Genomic DNA, 21,472 nt, shown 5'->3' with positions numbered 1-21,472 from the left:
ATGATACAAGAAAATGTTAGATCCCAGAATCTTTTCTCGTAATTGTCGATTGGTCATCGCGCTGCCGTCCTTCCTTGATAAGGCATCAGCTACAAGATTACCTGAACCCGGTATGTAGGTGAGAAAGAAGTCGTATTGAGTAAAGAAATACACCCAGCGGGCCTGCCGACTATTCCTGCACTTGAAATTTTGTAAGGTGCTTAGGTTTTTGTGATCTGTTCTGATATCTACTGGATGCTGGGCCCCTAAAAGAAGATGTCTCCATTCAGTGAATGCTGTTTTGATGACGATGAGTTCCTTTTCAAGGGCTGTGTAATTTTTCTCGTGATGAGGGTATGGGATGAATATGCTAGGGGATGTTCTATGTCATCCGACTGTCCTTGTAGGAGCACTGCTCCTAGGGCATTATCAGAGGTTTCAGCCTCCACAATGAAAGGCTTGGAGGGATCCCGTTGTTTAAGGATGGGAGCTGTGGTGAAGGCAATCTTTAGGTGAACAAAAGCTCTGTCTGCCGCTGAAGACCAGAGAAAGGAGACGTCTTTCTTTAGCAAGTTAGGGAGAACAATAGAGGCATAGTTGTGAATGATTTCCTGGTAGAAATTGGAGGGACCAAGGGACTTCTGAATGTCCTTCACTGAGGTAGGGGTAGGCCAATTCTGAATGGCATGGATTTTACGTTGGTCCATTTGAACTCCTTTGCTGGATAATATGAAACCAAGATAGGGCACACTTGTAACTCCGAACAGACAGTTATCTGGTTTCACCAGGAGATGCTTGTTCCGCAGTCTAGCCAGCACTTCTTTAACATGGAAAGCGTGGTCCTTGGGGTTCCAAGAGTAGATCAAGATATCGCCCAGATATATGATAATAGTATGGAATAAAAGATCTGAGAAGATATGATGAACAAACCGTTGAAATATTGCAGGCGCATTGGTCATGACCTTACACTCGATGTGGCGTGAGGAAGGCGGTCTTCCACTCGTCACCTTCCCTGATTCTCAGTAAATGATAAGCCTGTCTGAGGTCAAGTTTGAGAAAAATGACTGTGCATGGAACTGCCGCCAGAATGTCATGTATGAGGGGGAGAGGATATCTATCCTTAATGGAGACACTGTTAAGGCCCATATAGTCGAAAACATGGGCAAAGTTCTTTACCATCTTTTTTGGGTACAAAGAATAACGATGCTCCGCATGGTGGCTTGGATTTGGTAATGAGACTGTTCTGTAGATGGATGTGTAAGTAGTCCAGGAGGGCTTCCTTTTCAGATTCTGAGAGTACTAACATGCCACCAAACTGAACTATTGATCCCAGAACAAGATCAATGGTGCAGTCGTACTCCCAATGAGGTGATAGGGTCTTCGCAGTTTGTTCTCTAACGATATCAAGAAAATCATGGTATTCCTCTGGTACCAGTTGAATGTTACTGATGGGTGTTATCGCTGAATCTTCTTTTTGGCTCAAGGCAACGGGTTGAGTAGATATAGAGGAAGGGAAGCAGTGTTCCTTACAGAAGGGAGTTGAGAGATGCACTAAATGACCCTTCCAATCTATGGAGGGATTATGAAGCTAGAGCCATGGCATGCCTAAGACTGGAGGGTAGCGTGCGGCTTTGATTAAATAGAACCCAAGGAATTCCTGATGATTGGTGATCTTTAGGAGAGTGGATAGAGTGTGTTTTGTTATCGGTCCAGAACGTAAGGGTTGGCTTTCTATTCCTTCCACTGGTTGTGCTTCGTTCTTTAATTCCCATGGAATGTTGTTCCTCTGTGCCCATTCAATATCCATGAAGCAACCTGCGGCTCCACAGTCTAAGTGCAGATGTTTCTATAGTATGATCATTAATAACCAAAGACACCCGTAACACGATCAAAGATGTGGCATGGTTGGTGGATGAGTATAATGACTTGAAGGGACTTAGTGAGACATTCTCCCATTCAAATGTCGCTATTTTGGACAGGGATATTCATTTCCCGAACGTCTCGCTGGAACCGCGGGACAGTCTTTTAGCAGATGTGATTCAGCTCCACAATACATACATAAACTCATATCTCTACTTCTCTTTCATTCCTTATCTGACAGGGGTCCTCGAGCAGTGCCCAATTGCATAGGTTCAGGTTCCAAGGTTCTCGATTCCGTTGCTGTGGTAGATCTAAGAGAATAACAACCTTTTCTGCTTTCAGTCTTATGCTCTTGCATGCGAAAATCCAACTGCATGACTAATGTCAAAAGCTCAAGAAAGGAATACGGGTGGGGTACCCTTGCTAATTCATTCTTCAATTCCTCATGTAACCCACGCCAGAATAATGCAAATTGTGCTGATTCTGGCCACCTTGTTTCCACAGCAACCTATTTAAAATGGTTAATGTAAGACATCAAATCCCCTGAGCCTTGGGAAATGTCCAACAGTGTCTCTTGAGCAGAATACGTTAATTGAGGATGGTCAAACATTTCTTTCAGTGAGCAAAGAAAGGTAGGATAGTCCCTCATCGCAGGATTGTCTAACGTAACCAGGGTAGTAGCCCAGGCCAATGCATTCTTAGTAAGGTTGGCGACCATGAAGCCATCCTTGCCCTATCAGATGAAAAAGGCAGTGGTCGAAATGAGAAGTACACTGAACATGCATTGACAAACTCAGCTTCTTTGGACTACCATCAAACTTGTCCGTATTAGGTGAGGCTGTGTGGGGTTCAACCCCCAAGGTTTCACGTGTGGCCATCAATGGCCGTAGAGTGGTATTTTCTGCTTTTAAGGATTGAACCTCATGGGATAATGACTGGACAGTGTTCATTAATTCTTGCAACTGTGACATTTATTTTTTTTGTCCGGTGTCTCAAACTGTGAGAATCAAGCTCACTTAACGTCTGAGCAGGGTAACTGGACCGCCTGGAGGTATATGAACCAAGCTGCCTGTTTCCTTCACCTGACCACCCGGACCGTAACAGGCGTGCAGGGAAGAACCCAGTGGACAAGTCCCAAATGAGGGAGAGAGGGTCAGACCCAGAAAAACTCCTGTGTTGGCTTCTCCTGAAGCTTGATTCTGAGTTGAAGAAGTGCACTGGAAACAGCTAATCCGAAATGAAGAGTGTCGGGAGACTTCCAGTTGAAGAAGGACTTCAGAAGAGCAAGGGGAAACAACTGTAGCAACTTCCAGAGTGGAAGGGACTCCAGAGGAGCAAGGAATTACTGCAGCAGGGAATTAGGAGACTTGGGCAATGGCATGGAGGCAGGAGGATAACGGAGGACAAGAAAGTTGAGGAACATACAGGGGGGGAAACGACTTTCTAAACGGAAAAAGGTCTCTTGAAGAGCAGCAGTGACCACTTTGGTTGCAGACTTTTCACCGGACAAAGTTTGGGAAAATACGGACACTCTTATGAGTTTAGACCCTGTTTTGTTATTGCGCGGCACATACAACGCAATGCCAGTGGATGACAACACCCCTTCTTTTCAATGCAGACACTGTGAACCCCTTATGAGTGTGATCAAACACATTGGCATAACTAGCCCGGCAGACAAACCCTGGAGGGATTATTCGGCATCGGCCAGCCAATGCGACGAAAAAAGGGCCCTAACCAATCCTGCGATCCTCCCAGTAACAAAAGCAACAGCCAGCCACCACAATGCACATACTGGAAGGAAACCGGGATGTGACACGGCAGGCAGAACTCCCAACATTCTTTTGCCAGGTCTGACAGTGCCCTGAACTTGTTCCCTCCCTACAGTCGAGTGGGCCCACCCGCAGGTGAATAGTTGCAATGGACTCAACCTTTCAATAAGCTTTGAACTACAAAGGGTCCTGCAACATGTGATGTGCAACTAAGACTCCTGATGAGACCACCTCCAAGCAGCTGGCGAAAAAACGCATTGCGCCCCAAACCAGAAGGCATGCATCTGATTCCGTGGGCACGTCTGGGGCAGATCCAAAAATGGCTTTGCCATTCTTAGCCTTCATAAAGTGGAGCAAGCACATTAACTCTCCCTAAATTACATTTAGCAAAAGTACAACCTAGTCAGCATAATCAGCCCCCACATTTTGAGCCGTTGGTGGGCCATGTAAAGAAGATGCTGTAAAATGCAAAACATCACACAAACAGAAGCAGAGGGGAGGCCTATCGCTCTAATGAGATGACTCAAAGACACCCCTCGGGAGGCTACAATTATTCCTAATTTCTTTTGTATGGCTTTTTCAGTCCACACAATTGAACAGGGATCCTGAAAACTCTATTTTATGACAGGACCGTGGTAACTGTTCTTTGTCTAATGTATGATCACCCCCAAACTCTGCAGCAAGCTTATTGCCATTCCCAGATCCCTATTTGCTTTTTTAGGGTTGGAAGGCCTAAGCAGAATATGCTGATGCCACTTGCGCTCCGGAACCCAGCCACTGGACCAAGGGGCTTCCTAAAGCACCGCAGTGCCCAAGAAAGACAGAAAGATAAGGAAGACAATTGAAAATTCTGATTCTGATGCCACTGAAAACAAATAAAATGACCAGGGGTTGAAACATTGGAGCTGTGAATTAGGCATTCTTAAGAGCCAAGCATACAAACCAATGGCCTCATTAAGGCTTGTAACAGTGCAATCAAAAAATGGTTCAGCTCCCTCACTTGATGGAAGGCCTGGTCCTTTTCTTTGACCATAAAATACTGCAGTAAATGGTTTGTGGAAAACTGTCAGCACCTTCAATCACCTTTTCACTACCATTATCTCCTGAGACACCAAAACCCCTTGCAAAGGAAAAGGATGTGTCATTTAGAATAAGATTTGAGGCAAACTCTTCACAAAAATCCAGAAGTGAGCCTAGACCCAGAAATCCTGATAAAGAATAACACATAATTCCCCTCATTTGATAAGAACCTTGTAGCAAACAGGCCTCTTCTGGTTCCCGGGACCTTTAGTTGCCATCCTCTCTGGAGGAAGAAAAACACCTTTGCTCATGTATGGTATGACATGGGATTCTGTGGATTGTGTTTGTAAAAGGCGCAGAACTTGCTTAGAAAACATTGTATAAATCAGAGTTTCGGGGTGCCTGGCAGAATGACCTTTGCTGCAACCCACCCTGGAGGACTCCCAAAGGGTAAAATGTTTTCTAAGCGAGGTCTGTGCTTTATACAAAGACATACAAGTAGAGATATAGTACCTCGCCTTTTTATCTGTTGGTTTAAATTCCTTTGGTAACACACTCAAATGTGGGTTATTTTAAAAAGAAATACTGTTCCTTCTCTACTGACCACTAAGGGAGGAGTATGCATCTCCCACAAAACGAAGCATGCTGCAGCCACCCACTGAAAACGTCTGGCTATAAAGGTTCATTAGCCTAGGCTTTTTCTGATGCATCCAACATCTTGATTAATGGACCAGTAACATTCAATAGCCTCTCCTCACAGTTGGCCCATCTATCAATTCTGATAGCAATATTGTCCCCATACTGAGAAAAATACTGTAATTTTGAGGTCTTATTCTAGTATGAGATGATTGTTGCTCTGTAAGGAGGGTCTGCGCCTTCACACTATTCCTGGCCACTGAATTCACTCTATTCCTTAAAAAGGGTTTCCTAAGAAACTACTCTCCTGTATTTGTTGTGATAATTGAAAGAAATTAGACATAGGGTTGCCAAATGATCCACTGCCTTGGATGGTCCAAGGCTAGACACATCCAGGTTGACATAAGCACAAATTATTAATGGGTCGAGAGATTTGAGCAAAGGCCTCTCATCTGTGGAACAACCAAAAGAGAATGTGTTCCACCAATCAATTTCTGACAGCAAGCTCAGAGAAATAGATATTCATGCTCCCTTAGCTGAATGCTGGCCCTCTCCTCGGCCTGAGGGTGTATACGGTGCTAAAGAGTCACCTCTCAGTCATGGGGTGCCTGGCCTGCAAATGAAAATCCCTGCACCTTTAGCTAGTGCTTTTTAGTGGTTTATTTTTCTGCTTGTGATTAAAATAGGCATTTGAACACCTCACATTGGGCCTCATCACGTGTTTGGCGGTAACCCTTAAAATCAGCGGTAACGATATATGCGCTGATTTTAAGGGTACTTCGGATCACGAGTCCAAATACCGCCGGCGCCATTACAGCCGGCTCAAGTACAGCCGGATGTACAAGCGTCTGCTGTAAAAGCGCCAGTAAGCATTCGCGCTAAAACATTAGTAATCACGAGTCCGGCGTAGGCGCAATTAGTGCCAGAAAAGCGGCGGATAAACCTCCGAAAGTACCCCCAGCAAAAATCTGGAGGTAAAAGAACACAGGCCACAGCAATAAGGGCTCAGGTGAAACCAATGCTATTCTGAGACCTACAAAGGACTCACCCATGCACAACACACCCTCTCCAACACCATTACACCAGTAGGAGCAGGGAGGAGACAGCAATAAGGGCCCAGGTGAAACCAATGCAATTCAGAGGCCTACAAAGGACCCACCCATGCACAACACACCCTCCCCAACACCATGCTGCCATTTGGAGCCGGGAGCCTTGATGTGGACTTCTACCTGCTGCGCTTTGAGCTACAGAGGCCAGCCAACCAGGCCAGGGCCCTGGGAGCGCAGGGGGTGGTGGAGATGAGGAGAAGGAGGAGGAGAGCAGCACCAGCAAGGCGGCCAGCCATCCCCAGGGTCAGGCCAACACCCTGGGCCCTGACTGATGGCCAGTTGGTGACTGAATATCGGATGGACAGGGCAACCATCACCCAGTTGCTGGACACAATCCAGGCCGACATTGGCAGCCGCATAGCCATCAGCACAGCAGTACCTCCGCTAGTGAAGCTCGTGTCTGTGCTACAATTCCTTGGGACTGGCAGCTACCAACACACCATTGCCATGATGCATGGAATGGTCCAGTCCACATTCAGTGCCATGCTGGGACAGGTGCTGGATGCACTGTTGAATCATGTGAATGAGCACATCGCATTGCCAGCCACACAGACACAGGTGAACCAGCTGAATTGTCAATTCTATGCCATTGCCTAAGTCCCAAATGTAATAGCAGCCCTGGACTGCACACATGTAGCACTCGTACCACCCCAGGCACATGAGGCAGCCTACAGAAACCAGAAACAGTACCAATCCCTTAATGTGCAAATGACATGTGGGCCTGACCTCACCTTCAGCCACTGCTGTGCCCGCTACCCAGGGTCCACCCACGACTCCATGGTCCTGCGCAACAGTACCCTGCCAGCGTACATGGAAAGGCACCGAGGGCAAAACACATGGCTGTTGGGCGAGTAGAAATGTATACCATAATGCATGTTAATCCACAACTGATGGGGCTGGTCACACACAATGAAATCCATGAATCTCAATAGGCAGCACCATTACTGCAGCATTCCCATTCAAGCACCTTGCACAAGAAAACTTGGACATGTCCAACACAGCAGAACACACCCATTCAGGATGTAAAAAACATGTGGCAGCACAGTGACATGTGGAAGGCCTACCACCATAAAGCCTCCTGTGTGAGTAGCACTATGGCTCCCAACACTGACACAGTACAGACATCCCACCCTGCCCACCCGCCAGTCATGCAAATGTAACACATAAGTCGCCACATCCACAAATGCACCACACATAAGCAGACTGAGTAATGGCAATGTACATCCCACAAACACTGTCCCCAGAATGGCCAAGCAAATGCATGGAGAACAGTACAGAATAGTGACAACCAGCAAATGCAACTGCAGCCAAAGGGAATGGCAATGACACATGAGGCAGCCACTTCTCTCATGCAGAAGTAGATGGAAGGGCCCCCTTACCCAGTGACAAGTGAATGAGTACAGTTACATTCTGAAATAGAGGTGTGCCAAGTTGAGAGTACCTCATTGATTCAATTCTGCTCGTAGCACAGCACACTCCACAATGTTGTTGACCTAATGACAAGTATGGCAAAATGACACTGATGACTGAGCTCTGTACACCCACTGGATTTACCTTGTCCCCATACTGGCTTTCTCTCCCTTGCAGGTGATTCTGGATATCCCCAGTACATGTGGCTCATGACCCCTGTGCGTCATCCACACACGGCAGCAGAGCGGGCATACAACCTTGCTCATGCTCGTACACGGATCTGCGTGGAGAGGGCATTTGGACTGCTGAAGGCATGCTTCCGGTGCCTCGACCGCACGGGAGGGGCATTGATGTATGCACCAGAAAAAGTTGGCAAAATTGTACTGCACTGTGCCGTGCTAAAAAAACACATGTTGGACCACAATGGATCATGTGTTTGCCACTTTCTAGATGAATAGAAACAGAATTTTAATGGATTTTCTCTATTAAGCAGGTGCAGAATGTTTATTTAGAGACATGTTGCTCTTTCAAAACTTTTACTCTAACAAAGAAACTGTGTGTTTCTTAGGTGTGAACATTGAACTGGGCAATCCCAAAACGGTCCTCGTTAAATATACGGCAAAATTGTACTGACATGTGCCATGCTGCACAACATCTGCTGTTGCAGAAATGTGCCACTGCCCCCTGATGCTCATGTGCAGCCACCTGAGGATGGGAGTGAGGGTGATGACGTGCCTGAAGGTGTTGTGCACAACGGGTTGGGCTGAGGGAAGGGAGGTTGGCCAGAAAGGGATTGATTGATGTATTTTTCTAACACGGGTGATGGGTAAATTGAACAGATGTCACTTCAACATTAAATATAATTTTTCCACAATCACTACTCTCCATGCTTTGTGATTTTTGAAACGTGGTTTATTCTAAGTGCAACAAACTCCCCTTCCCCAGTGAACACCCAGCACACAATCCCCCCTCCGCCCTGTGAACACCCAGCACAATATCCCACTTCCCCCCAGTGAACTCCCCACAACTGTGCAGATAGGTGCATGTGTTTTATCAGGGCACCAACAACGATGCCATGTATGACTAGGATGGTTGTGGGCGCTTTCCTTGTCCGGGCCCCTCTGGTGTGTCCGACCTCAGGTGTCGCATAGACCGGCGCCTAGGAGATGGCTCAAGGGATCCCTCCGTGGGTGTGGTTGAGGTTGAAGGGACTGACCCGGTTGCCTGCATGTGCTGTCGGATGAGGTTGTTTCCCTCCCTTGTTTGCTCAGCAAGTGCTGACACTGCCTCGCACAACTCCCTCACCCTTTGTCCAAACCCTGTCAGGGCAGCGGTACATTGCTCTACAACTCTGCGTGTGCGCGCATTGTCACGCACTATGTACTTGCATCCATGGCATATGGATGCACTGATAGCCTTGATGTGCACCTTGGCCATTGATTCTACCTTGGCCTGTTTGGCCTCAATCACGTCCAGTCGGCCCATCACTGCTGCCCCTGTGATGAAGGGCACCCCTGGTGTGGCATGTGCCGGCCTGCCACTTGTGCGCTGTTGGGGCGGGGGTGCATGGGGACATGGCGCCTGCTTGGATTGGGCTGCCAGGCTCTGAGTGCCGGTCTTCAGGGCTGCCATATGATGGCGTGTCCTCGTCCGGCTGTGGTGTGCGGACACGACGCACATGCACATGTGGGCTTTGTGCTTGCTGTGTGCCTGGTCTTGGGGTTCCCTGTGGTGTGACCATCCCTTCTGCATCACTGCTTCCGGGTGAATGCAGTCCTCCTGCATGATGGGCAAGTGGAGGTCACTGCCACGTCGGGCTCCGATCCGCAGGTCAGTCCCTCTGCATCAGGGCTGTGTCTGGTGGCTTGGGGCGAGCTGGCGGTGGCCTCCCTCGGTGCTGCAGCGGTCTAGTAGGGCTGCGTTGTGGTGAATTGGGGGGTGGCCTGGGTCGGCTCCCTTCCGTGTGGCCTCTTTGTGGGGTGGTGGTGCTGGTGGAGGCTTGCTGCCATGGGCGCCGTGATGGTGTGGCCTCCTCCCCATCATCTTCGTCCCATTGGGTTTGACGTGTGCCTGTGGGGTACATAGGGTGTGGTTTCAGTTCAGTGCTACCTACATTAGTGTAATGCAGTTCATGCTAACAAGTGGGATTGAAGACAGTATCAATCATGCATTCAACTTGCATTTTGTTCAGTCGCCATGTGGTGCTTGGTGTGAGTGAGTATGGAGGTACACTGCATGGGAATGTTTGAGTGACAAGATTGCATGCGTGGTTGGGGTGCACTGCGCTCAGGGTCTTGGGGGTGTATTCCTGCACACTCAAACTCTACGTAGCTGTCCCATGGATATGGATGTCTATCCCCTGCCCCTAACATTGATACACTGCAAGTGCAGGGTCGTCTAGGCGGCACTACGGTTCAATGGATGTAGGGCTCACTTATGGGTGTCTGCAGTTCCTCACACACATTTCTTCACATTCATTCACTCAGGGTCTGCATGTGTGGTACTTTCAGTTGCATGCATTCGGGGTGGGACTCACCTGCAGTTGGATCGATGCCAGTGCCTGCCTCCGCTCCACCAATTCCCTCGATGGTGCCAATATCAATCAGGGCACTCATCTTCTCCTCCCAAGGTGTGAGTTCCGGTTGGGGTGGTGGTGGCCCTCCTCCACTGCCCCTGCTTGCAATCCTGTGCTGTGAGAGGATGCCGCCGACTCGCACACACAGGTCGTTGAGGCACTTGCGGCAATCCTCCCCATCCCGGGGCACGCGCCCCACAGCAGTGACCCTTTGGCTGATGGGGCGCCAAATCTGTGCTCTGCGCTGGCCACTGGTTTTGCGCTGCTGCAGCTCCTAATGATGTGTCTCAGCCTCCTCCACCAGTACAGCCAGCTCCTGATAGCTGAATTTGGGCTTTCTCACCCTGTGCAGGGCAGTCTTACCCCTAGTGCGCTCCTGTGACATGTTTTGGTGGTAGATGGGGTGGATGGCTTCCAGGGGCTGTGATATCCGACGGATTGTGATTTCCAAGATGGCCGCCACTTTGTTTCCCGTTCCGGCGGTGACGTATTTCCCACTCGCTAATAGCGCACGCTCATGGCGTGCGCTATTAGCGCGATATGGCGGTAGCGCACGGTGCGCCGAATTTAAGGGTTCTACCCGTTGCACGCTATTTGTGCTAACGCCATGTCCCGGTGCGCGTGCACGAAAACTCGTGATTTGGCAGATTATCCGCCGGTGGCCTTCGCGTTAGCGCTATTTACATCCGATGGGAAAACCGCTGCATTACCGCCGAACTCGTGATGAGGCCCATTTGTGTTTTTCTCTTGCTCTAATGGATTGAGAGTTGCCATGCACAGAAGGTTTCTGGCGGGAAAACCTTTTGAAATGGTGACAGCTACAAATTGGCCAAATCCCGCTCAAACAATAGACATGAAAGACTGCCTTTGGCTGCAGTCTGAGAATCATAATTATCTACAAACCCGGCAAGGTTTTTCCTTCATGATTCACCTTCCTCTAGTCTAGTTCCTCAGTACTGCTCCATTACACATTCACTGGGAACCTAGGCTCCTTTCCTGCACTGTCTATAATAACGCGCTCCTATCCTGCAGCAACCTACACAGATCAACTTTGCTATCAATGAAGAGTCAGTATACAAGACTCACTGCCTGGATGGGACCCGCATACTGACTCTCCATTTGCAATGTCACCAAAGTGAAAGACATCGATCCCAATGCTGACCGCTCCTTGCAGCACTGGTCCTAAACATGCCCGCTGCCCCCTGTTACCTACCAGTTTTGCCTGAAGAATGGACCCAGCGGATCTTTAGCATGCGTGCACCTGGAAAAAGATTGCTCTGCACTGTTTGAGTTGTGCCAGGCGCTGCCTTTTTCAAAGGCACAGCGAAAAAACAGTAAGCTTATCTCAGTTGTGATAACTAAATTATATAATAACAAAAAACAGCTCAACTGGGTGCAGCAAGAAAAGAGGCACTGGAATCATGGGTCTGCAACCTTTGGCTCCCCAGATGGACTAAACTCCCATCAGCCATAGCCAAAATAGTTTGTGTTGAGAGGTCATGGGAGTCCTAGTCCAAAATATCTGGAGAGCCACATATGTCAGAACCCTGGTGTAGGCAGTGCAGGGATCGAAATAAGGATTAGTTTAGCAGGAGCTAAAAGCAGCTCCTGTGTATCTGGCATCACCCAGTAAGCAGGAGCTACCTCTGGAAACCAGGAGCTCTAAGATGGCGTGCCACAAATGTAACTCCCACATGAGATGCAAACTATTGGCAATTGCATATCACGCTAGGCTTTAAACGGCTTCTGAATGTGCCCTTGTGCTCACTCCTAAATGCACTGGGGTTAATGTCATATGGATATATTTGTTTGGCACTAATTGGCCTGTTGAACTAAATGTAAGTACTGGTAGCTGTTGGTTTCAAGCCTGCCAGGCTCATCCGGGCTACAACCAGGAGCTAAATGGCTCCCAGCTCCCCTCAATTTCGTACCCTGCAGTGCCGGTAGTAGTTATTTCTTGCTGTTATAAATACATTTGGAAAAAAGAATGCATAATAAGAAGCTTCAATGTCATGCCACAAAATATCACGAAACTACCTTTGCTCGTTATCGGAGGTGTAACGTTATGTTACCTTTCTTTAAATAGTGCTCAGCCCTGAAGCTACTTTGATAGTCAGATGACCCAAGAGGGAATACCCTGAATGAAAAAAATCTTTCAGTCTGAACATAAACAACACCCTTAATGGCAGAGGAGGAAACAGAAACGCGAAGTCACTGTGTGGACTAAAGTGCCCTGGCCAAATGAATCCCGCCCATGCTGCAATCTGTTTACACACAAGTCATATGATACTACAAGCCATCTGTTTGCATTTCGAGGAAAAAGATGACACTACCTTTGAATGACCATGGACGGTGCGGGCAGTCAAAACCGGAACTTGCTGCATTGCTGACAGGTCAGCACAGGTGTGTTTCTTGGTAATGGTGCACAAGGCAGTCAGTACCTTAATTCTGTGGACATACGTGCTATGTTTGCTCACCCAGCGATACGTGTTTTTTTCCAGTCAGTAACTGAGCTACTTTTGTCGGAATGATGGATGGGGGAACCTCTGGAACATTTCACTCAGCACAGTTGCGCAGTTATATATTCTGGAACCTTCGACCATCGTTCTGGCAGTAACGAAAGACTGTCGTGTGCCTAAATGGAAATCGTATTGACGTATTATGAAGCAACTAAAAACAAGCAACGGAAAACACAACAGGGGCTCCAAGTTCTGCTGCAGAGGGATAAAGTAGCAAAAGCAGTAAACACGCAGTAGAGGTGTCCCTGTACGCCCCCAAAAGCCAGCCCCCCCTAACCCCTGCCGGGCTGCCTTTCACAGTGGTACAGAGGAAGAGGAGGGCAGGGCTCAGAGACTGCAAGGATGTTGGAGTGCCGCAACAAGGACACTAAAGGTAATTTTAAATGCCGTGGAGTGAAAAGGTAAGGCGTAAAAGCAAGGTTTTAGCAAGTTACACCTTTTACACTCCAGCTAATTTTCACGTCCATCCAAGGCACAGAAGCGGAGTAAAGCGTAGTTTGCCTTTCCACTTTCCTATCCTCCTCCGTCTTGGAAAGCGCACCAGGTTTTACGCCTGATAGAATTCCTAAGTCACAGAAATGGCTACAGAAGTGTTCAACCTGATGTTACACCATTTGATCGCAGGGCTCCTCAGACTTTGGTTACAAGTGATCAATTGATCAATACAGCATTTCGATCACTCTTCTCATCGAGGACGCCATATGACTCTCAGGGATCGACATTGAGGGGAGCTGGGAGCTATTTAGCTACTGCTTGTAACATTGAAGAGCCTGGTTAGCTTGACACCAACAGCTTTGAGGAGCTACTTTTGTCTTCCCAGACCAACCAATGTCGCACAAACACACCTATCTGAATTTAGCTCTCTGCCTTTGAGACTATCTATAAACAAACCTTATGTAACATTTATACAACATTTAAAGCATAAAGGATCATAAATAATTGACAATTGTCCATTTTATATGGAAGCATGTTTCCCAGTGGTAGCTTCTGGTCACTTATTAATGTTGGATACCCAGGAGCTGCTTTTAGCTCCTGCTTATCCAACCTTAATTTTGAGCCCTGGACTCATGTGTGTGCACCCATCCCTGCTGTCTACAAATCAGAGATTATTCCAACAGCCTTTCCCCTATATTTATTTTAACAGTCTAAAGACCTAATTCACAGAAGCGTTTTATAATGGCAAAACCCCATTGGAAAACGCTCGGTGAATTAGCCCTTACATCTGCAACTCACTAAGTGGCAAACTAGGACCTGTGTTTATACCAACTCCCCTTTTGATTTGTGTTAATGTCCCTCCTATGTACATATAATTCCATAACGGCATACTGATACATAGATTACTCTTTCAGAAAGGTACATCAAGGCTTATTAGTTTCTTAAGATCATTGCTCCACAAGTCCTATATTTTAAAACAATGTATTATACATTTAAGATATTCTTGGCAATCATTCAGCCAATCCCGAGAATTGTTTTCAGCCCGCCCATCACCTCCATGATTGTTGGCCTAAGGCTTCTTTTGTGACTCTGACAAATCAGTCCTGTGAATGCGAACAAAAGGAACTTACAGGACTGGTTTATTTAATTGTTTTTTAATAATACGCCTAACACCAAACCTGAGTTTTATTTCTAAGCACAGATCCAGGATTCAAACCTCTGTTGCTCTGCATGGTTTTGCTTCCAAGACCAGCGCGTTGCCCCGTTGCTATCCTCCGTTCACGCATTATGGTTTTTCCTGCCCTGTGCCTTTTTCTTTAGTTACTGGTCTGTCCCCTGTGGTTTTGTGCCTACCTTTGTGTTTGTTCTAAATGCGGTATTGGGGGAAGGATGACCCATTTCTTTGTACCAATATGGATTGTGTGGAAAAAACTACGCATTTATTTTTTTCATGTATTTGTATACATAGAGGAGACAAGCTCTTATGGATGGTCACAAAGGAGCGTACAAAAGGTGATATAGCAGACATACAGGAGGTTGTGGGCCTTTTATAATGGGAAGAGTTTGAGTGGCGTGATGACCAGGTTTGAGAAGGGGTATATTGGACAGATAAAGGGAACAATATGGGGAACAAACTTAGAAAAGGTATATGTCAGCAGGTAGGCCATCTAGCCAGCTAAGCATGAACTGTGAACTCAAATCATTAAGTGCTAGTGTAGTGGGGAAAAGAGAGGGAAGAGTCCAGTTAGAAGTGAGGAAAGGTGTAACCAGTAAGGCTGGAGAGGTGAGTCAAGAGGATAGATCAGAAGGGAAGAGGTGGGCTTTCAATTTGCTTTTGAATACATTGATGTGGGCCGTGTTTCAAATTGTTAAGGGGAGGGAGTTCCAAGTAAGTGGAGCAGGAAGAGTGAAAGAGAGGAAGCGGGAGAAAGCACGGGGTGAATGATATGCCACAAGGGTGGAGGAAGAGGCAGAGTGAAAGCTACGAGAGAGTTTGTAGGGGTTGATAGAAGAGGATAGACACAGAAATGCCTTACTGTGAATCGCTTTATGCACTAGAAGGAGACATTTGAATTTGGCTGTGTTTTGCATAGTTAGCCAGCCAGCCTGCTGACGATAGGAGGGAGTAGGGGTGAAGCGAGGGAGTTCAAAGAGAGCCCTGGTAGCAAAGTTAATGATCTTGTGAAGGGGACAGAATGCAAAGTTTGCAAGACTAAAGAGGATACTGGCAAAGTAGTCCAGTTTAGGGAAGACAAGAGTGGTTAGGAGATGCTTTGAAGGTAAGGAGGTGCTTGATATTACTGATATTTAGGAGGTTGGGGCAAGACACCGTTGCAGTTTTAGAGATGAAGGTAGAGAATGTGTGTGAAAGGTGGTAGAATTCACCAAGGTTTCTAGTTGAAGAGGAGTAGGGAGGAGCGTTGGGTGAGAACTGGATAGGCCGGGGAGGAGAAGAGAGTGAGGTTTTGGCAGGATAGAAAAGCACCTCTGTTTTGGAGGAGTTCAACATAAGAGAGTGTGCGGCCCTCCAGGATTTAATAGCAGAGAGGTAGTTGGAGATTTTGGTAGATAGGTCAGTGGAGAGTTTAGGAAAGGAGAAAAAGATTTGGGTGTTATCTGCAAAGAGTTGGTACGGACACCCAAAGAAGGAGATAAGTGCCCAGAGCGCAGAAGTGTACAGTGTGAACAGGAGGGGATTCAAGACAGATCCTTGCAGAACACCAACAGTAAGAGCAGTGAGCTGAGAGGTGCTGTTGTTCCAGGAAATTAAGAATTGCCGACATACCAGGTAGGAATCAATCCAGCCAAGTGCTGGATCATGAATCCCAAGCAAAGAGAGAGTATTGAAGAGATCAGTGTGATTGACGGTATGGAAGGTAGGCGATAAGTCGAGGAGGATTAGGATACAGGATAGGTTGGAATGTTTAGCGCAGGCGATAAAGTTGGAGAGGTTCATGAGAGCAGTTTCAGTGGAGTGGAGGAAACCAGCTTGGAGGGGGTCGTGATGGTTGTGCATGTCAAAAAAGTTAATAAGTTGCTTTTTCAAGAGGGGGGTGAGGATGACCATTTTGAAAGCAGTGCGAAAGCAGGCGGTGTTGAAGGACAAGTTGAAGAGATTAGCGAGGTTAGAGGCCACTAGCAGGGCAATAGGTTTGAGAAGATAAGCACAAGAGGGTCTGATAGGGCAACAGAGGGGTTAGCTTTCATCAGCAGAGCAAGGACTTCCTCAGTGTCGGTATGACTGAAGTGTGGGAAATTGGCAGTGAAAGATGTGGAGTGAATAAAGTATCAGATGGGAATACGAGGAGGGTGAGAAGAGATTCCCTGATTTTGTAGATTTTGGAAGCAAAGCATTCAAGGTCACTAGCTGAAAGAGTATAGTTAATAGCTGTGGGTTTAGGAGGAGTAAGGAGTGCGTTTAGGGTGCCTTCAAGCTGGCAAAGAAGGTTGGGAGTGCGTGAGCAAAAGGAGGAAATTCCTTTTTACACTACCAATAGACTACTTGAGAGAGTCAAGGGCAGAGGGTTATAGTTACAGGCACTCATGTGAGTAGGAGCGCCTCCCATCTACGCAGGAGTCATCACATGTCACTGCGTAGACCGCGTATGAATGGGGAGATCCAAGGTTGAGGGCGCTGGGATTTAGGGGTGCAATTTAGCAGTGGGAACTGAGAAGAGAAGGGGTCATGAAGTAGGGACTGAAATGTGGAGAACAAAGTGTCGGTGGGAGAAGGATCTGCAGATAAAGAGGAGAGTGAGTTGAAGGTCCGAGAGTAATCGAGGACTAGCAGAGGGTTTACATTTTCACTTGGAAATAGGAGTGGTAGTTGGGGAGGAAAGGATAGAGGGAGGAAAGTTAATGGTGACGGATACAATGGAGTGGTCCTAAAAAGATGGCGTGACAGTAGTGTTCGTTGCTGAGAGAGTTTTAGATGAACTGGAGGTCAAGACAGTTGCCCAAAGAGTGAGTGGGTAGGTTATGAATAGACTGGATAGCATGCTCATTGAAGAAAGATTGAAGGTCCTACTTTTGTTCGGAGAAGGAAGGTTAAGGTCACTTAACAGGATGAGGTGATGTGACAGGTGAGATAATCAAGAAGCAGCCAAGTTCATCGAAGAATAGTCCAGTAGGGCCAGGAGGTCAATAGGTAGAAATTAAGTGAGTAAAGTAATGAATAGCAATAGTTCAGAGTGTACATTCTAAGAAGGTAGCACATGATGTGGCACTGGGAGGTTGTGAGATGTTAAGGTGGAAATAAAATAGGTGACTCACACCACTACCTTTGGTCGTCAGAAGAGGCGAGTGAGAGAAGAAAAGTTTGGAGTCATGAAAGGCTGCCAGGGTGGCAATGTCCGGTTTGAGTGATAGCAAGGAAACCAAGGGGGTGAAAGTAGACATTGATGAAGGAAGTCTTTTTGCAAACAGACTGAGCGTTTCAGAGTGCAATGTCCAGTTGATGCGTTGGGGGAGGAGTAAAGGAGTTTAGTTTCAGGGCAGGGGAGGTTGGCTGGGTAGGTGATAGGAGGGGATCAGTCTAGCTGGGGTAGTTTGTTAGAAGGGGTGGTGGTATGCAGATGATGTACTGAGATTGGCGGGTTGTACGTTTTATGATAGGGATAGGAAAGGTGGGGGATGTACCATGATTGGAGAGAGCATAAGGAGAGAATAGCAGGATTAGGATGAGGAGAATGAAAGAATGCATTTTAGTTCAGCAGTAGTCCATGGGAGCTGGCAATGTACTAGGTGGATTTTAGGTGTTACAAGGTGGAGGAGAAGATGTGGTATAAACGCTCCCAGGCAAAGAGGCTGGGAGTAAAGGCTGAGAGATTACCCTTAGCCGTTCGACCTTTGCTTGGGTCGCACCAGCAGATAGGGAGCAGGCCTGAGCTTGATGTTGCTCCCAGCCCAGTGAAGCCCCTCCGGAGGGTGGAAAGACCATTCAGAGATGGCGGTTTTGGTGTCAGACGCCACCTGATCAGCCCGGAGATCGTCACTGGATGTTGTCATAGGTCTCCTGAACTCTGCAGGCAGCTAAAACGAGTGCCTCTGGTTGTGTTGTGCTGAGCTCGATGTTGCTCTCAGCCCAGTTGAAGTCACTCACCGTTCCTGGCAGAGGGCTTCACTATCCCACTGTGCAATGAATTCCCTAGGCATACACATCAGCTGGAGGTTTTAATCAAAAAACGATTGCAGAATAGCTAATAGTTTCTTTCGGGGATACTCGCATTCAGTGATTCCATGTTAAATTTGACAAGAAGACCATTAAAAAGAATGGCATCAGCATTATTTTGGTGCCTAATGCCAAGTCATTCGGCTTTACCTTGGACTCTGCACTGAAATCATGATCCCATATAAGGAATGTATACAAGGGATTCTAGTCCAAAACATCTGGAGAGCCAAAGGTTGCAGACCCCTGGCTTAGAATTTCGTTTCGTTCAATTCACTAGGCAGCATATGTTTTTAAATACACAATTTGTTTCACTTGCCTAATATGATAGGTTAAGGAAATAATCACAAGATCCAGATTAAAAAATCTGCCCAAACTCCTCTGCTCCTCTGACGAGCGGGACAGTATAAGGCACAGCTGGCCAGTTGAGACAAAAGGAAGGCCCTGGCTCTTTCTGTTTGACAAATTTAGCATTGAAAATAGCCTACTTTTTTCTGCCGGTTCAATTGGATCTAGACACCAGATAGCCAGGTGTGGCTGTTTAATAAGATCGCCGGTGTCTAATTCCTTTCCTGGGTACGCTTGTCACTTTTATGCAGTTTCTTTCTTTGATCCTAAAGGAAGATCTTCCCCCAAGCGATCATGAAGAATGCTCTTGCAAGGTTAACTATTTTGTACACGCGCCTTCAGAAAACAGAACTAAGGGGTCTGATGAGGACATGTTACACCCAGTAAGTCAGGTAGCTAGGCAGGGTTATGTAAAGAGACAGGATCTGTTTTTGGCACCCTGATATCCGCTTGTTTTTCACTTCTAAGCACTGCACATAATGAAGTATACAGTTGTAAAATTGTAAAATGTAGTGTAAAAAGTGTAAAATGCACTTTGCAATTGTGGTCATCATGTAAGTATACATTTGCAGTACAGCAGATAAACAATGCCCTTCATTGTGCTATTAAATCTGGAACGCAAACCAATAGTGGGGATCCTTCATATTGAAGAGCATACATTTCAATGTCCTTATCTCTTCCAGAGCAGCCCCTCGTTACATTTGGAAACATTAATTGTAAGGTGAATGTCCAAGAAGTATTGGCTTCATTGATTTCAAGGAATGTCCCAAGGTGAAATGAATACAGCTCCAAAAGGCAACACTTCTGTGTGTTAGATTTCCATGATTCGGTAGTGAAGAAAAATTATCTTACAATGTTGCCTTAGGGAGGAGCGTTCCCTCCTCAAAGGCACATGCGGATTACCCTCACAGGATTTCCTGCAATAGGTAGCTGTCATTTATAACTGCTTTCTAGGTCCGGAACATTTGTTCCATCAACCTCTCGGTTTCCCTCCTTTTCTCAGGATCGAGCGACCCACAAACACTTGCCCTAGAAAGATCTTGACATATGCAAACACTACAAGAGTGAGCATGCTGGCATTGCGCAGCAGATTAGGCACCAAATCAATGCAAGGCCAAAGGCGCAGCACGATTTTTGGCTTCCGCGCTGGACGACAGGGGATGAAAAGTGAAGGGCCTGGGGATTTAAAGTGCCTTGAAGTGTTATTCAAATTGCACTTTGGTATTCAGATTGCACAGGCTGTGGGTCTTCAATATCTGCCATCTTATCACTTTGGTCAGACACCACAGGGCAACTTGCCCAGGGTGCGTACATTCAAGTTGTAAGCAGACAGCCAGGCTTCATTCACTGCCATTAGTGACTGCGTCACATGTAACAGGTGGCAGACAAAGGGCCTCATTCCGAGTTGGGCGCAAAGGGATTACCGGCACCGGTAAGGACACCGGTGCCGGTAAACCCTTTGCGCCCTATTCTGAGGTCCCTTAGCGGGTCCCTCCTTTAACGCCTGGTCTTACCAGGCGTTATGGACGGGACCCGTTAAGGGACTTCAGAGCTAAAAACGGTACCGCAAATTGCGGTACCGTTATTAGCTACTTTCCCATTGAGCCCTATCAGGGCTCAATGGGAATGGGGAATGGATTTTTCAATGGGGACTTACCGGTCCCGCAAAGGTCAGACTACACCGGTAAGTCCCCATTGAACTAAGTCGGAGTCGGTACCGGTATTGGAGGTAGTCATGGCGCAAATAGCGCCATGACTACCTCCATACTCGGAATGAGGGTCAAAGTCCCACGTAAAAAAAACTCCAATTTATAACATATATAGGGCTTGATTAATAGAATGAGTGCCTATCTCAAATTTCAGCAGAACCACCTAAGGTTCTGGAAGCAACTCAAGACCTTCCTTTTCGCTCTCCCTTGCTGATGTCCCTGTCTGCTGCACAGACTGGTTGCCTTGCCACCCACTGAAGTTCCTGCACAACTGTTTGCCCTTGCACTGCCTCCGGGCCTCCCACCCACTTAAGGGACTGTATCTGCAACCCTACAGTCCCCTGTCTCTATGCACTTATGAGCCACCTCCTGGCAGCACTTACTAGTCCTATTTAGTTATTTATTTATTTGGATTTGTATAGCGCACATCTGCCCTTGGGCATCGTGGTGCTGAAAGCAGTCTTACTTGTTACAGGCATACATGGTGTATTTAGATAAAATGCAGAGCATATTTGCATACAGTTGTGCTTATTTACATACAGTTGTGAAAATACATTAGGATAAGTAGGGTGGGGTGGAGGCGTTAGTTAAACAACGTGGTTTTGAGTAGTCTGCGGAAGGCATGGCATGATTTTTCGTTCCTTAAGGCGGTAGGGAGTGCGTTCCAGTTTTTGGGTGCTAGGTGTTGAAAACTGGACCCTCCGGCTTTGCTTCTTTTGAATGTGGGTACATAGGTCTGGCTAGTAATGTGTGACCTGGTGGGTCTAGTGGATGTATTAAGGGTGATTCTTTCAGAAAGATAGGGCAGAGCATTGGCGGAGAGGCATCTGTGGGTGAGGGCCATGGATTTGAATAATATACGTTCTTTTATTGGTAACCAGTGGGCTTCTTTTCTGGCTTGGGAGATGTGCTCCCTTTTAGGGATGCCTAGGGCTG

The 21,472-nt window shown here is 47.0% G+C and overlaps 1 protein-coding gene across 1 annotated transcript in view; it reads right to left on the bottom strand.

Annotated features, from left to right (window-relative positions):
* Positions 1-21,472, bottom strand: part of RETREG1 (reticulophagy regulator 1) — a 920,991-nt gene that overhangs the window by 604,297 nt on the left and 295,222 nt on the right. The gene's annotated exons all lie outside the window — the stretch shown is intronic.

This window comes from Ambystoma mexicanum, chromosome 5q, assembly GCF_040938575.1.
Source record: "Ambystoma mexicanum isolate Mex_15411 chromosome 5q, UKY_AmexF1_1, whole genome shotgun sequence".
In the NCBI taxonomy this organism is placed as follows: Eukaryota; Metazoa; Chordata; class Amphibia; order Caudata; family Ambystomatidae; genus Ambystoma; species Ambystoma mexicanum.
Note: the sequence above shows the minus strand (reverse complement) of the source record. Positions and strands in the feature narration are given on the sequence as shown.